The sequence below is a fragment of the Anopheles aquasalis genome, chromosome 2 (genome assembly GCF_943734665.1).
Source record: "Anopheles aquasalis chromosome 2, idAnoAquaMG_Q_19, whole genome shotgun sequence".
NCBI classification, from domain to species: domain Eukaryota; kingdom Metazoa; phylum Arthropoda; class Insecta; order Diptera; family Culicidae; genus Anopheles; species Anopheles aquasalis.
The window spans coordinates 79,186,710-79,188,146 of NC_064877.1; the positions used below are offsets into that span (position 1 = coordinate 79,186,710).

General features: G+C 44.9%; 1 protein-coding gene across 1 annotated transcript in view; it reads right to left on the bottom strand.

Annotated features, from left to right (window-relative positions):
* Window positions 1-800: 800 nt before the first annotated feature.
* LOC126569966 (probable cytochrome P450 9f2) overlaps window positions 801-1,437 on the bottom strand; it is a 2,535-nt gene continuing 1,898 nt past the window's right edge. Inside the window, exon 1 of the mRNA XM_050227395.1 lies at window positions 801-1,437. This exon is cut by the window's right edge and continues 1,898 nt beyond it. The gene's annotated coding sequence lies outside the window, so the exon portion shown is untranslated.

Sequence of the window (1,437 nt, forward strand, 5' to 3'; positions counted from 1 at the left end):
GAGTCCTAGAATCCAGACTTTAAACTAAAAACGAGAACCTTAGGAACACTTCCGCCCTGCGCGGGTGACGATACGGAAATGAACTGTGGCCAGGACCACAACCAGAACAGAGAACGTGGGTCCCGCAGATGCAAGAACTGCGCATCGCGAACACCTTTCCAACGTAGCTCGTGCCACAGCTCGTGGTTCGGGTGAAGGCGGAAAAGGGGCACCTGGAACTGGTGCACCCGCTAAAGGGTAGCGCACTGGATCGAAACCGTTTACTGTTTTATCTATTCAAATGAAGCAACAACAGCTACGACGACAACCGCTGGCTGGCTTCTATGCGGGTGGCGATGCGAACGTATCTTCACGCGACCGCATACACTTGAACTTGAACACTTCGAGCTGGTGGTGCTGTTACGTTACCAGCGTACAAAGCGCAGGTGATAAGCGGGGAATGCTTGTTCTTTCAAAGCGAAACATAGAACGCACGCGACTGAGTAAAGGTTCTCTAGGGGGATTTTGGGATGGTGAATCAGCTCTAACGTATTTGGAATGTTTTATTGGTTATGGTAATTCAAGGGTCATCGGACAGCTGCAAAAAAGGGATAATAGGGAACGGATAATCGAAGGATGGATGGAATGTTATGCTGATTCATTATTAGAGTCAATAGCAGAAAGCTATCTGGCATTTGTTATTGTGTCTTATCATCATAAGCGGGTAGAAAAAAACGACTTTGTATATTCTTTAGTAAATATTTAGTTTTCTACAGCAACTGTTTGTCAAATAGTTTCCAGGTTTCTGCTAAACATCAATCAACGCTCAGTAACGTGTATTTTATTCTCCTTTGTTTTATTATTAAAAATCTAAAACTTAATACTAAAAACTGTTCGATTCCTTAAAATTATATACAGCTTCTTCACTGCAAATGCAAGACAATACATAGGATGCATTGAGAATCGTCGTGTCGGTTGATTGGTGCCCATCGCATCGCGGTTGATCGTTGAGTTGCTCGGCTAGACGTTCGGTGTGAAATCGCCAAAAATTGCAGACAACAATTTACTGCCCGGAAGATTATTCAATTCAAGTGCCAGACGCATCGTTTGGTTTAATCTATGAGCACGCTCACGGGCGAGACAAGGCCACGCGAAACTTCGCGTATTCGTCCGGGACGGTGTGGGAATGGCGTAGTATATGAGCGTCGTATGAGAACCCTTGGCATTGTTGAACTGTCGCGGCGAGATAAGGACGAACTAGTACTACGACGAAGGGAAAACCCTGATGACCGCGGGGGCCACTATACTACGATGGTTATATTTATCAACAATTAACCTGTTTATCGTTTATTATACTGGCTATTTTTAGCAAGCCTGGGGCCTAGGAACATTCAAACTTTCAAAACCACTTCGTCCACCCCGTTCCGTTGCTCTAGTTTCGATCACACAATCAAACAC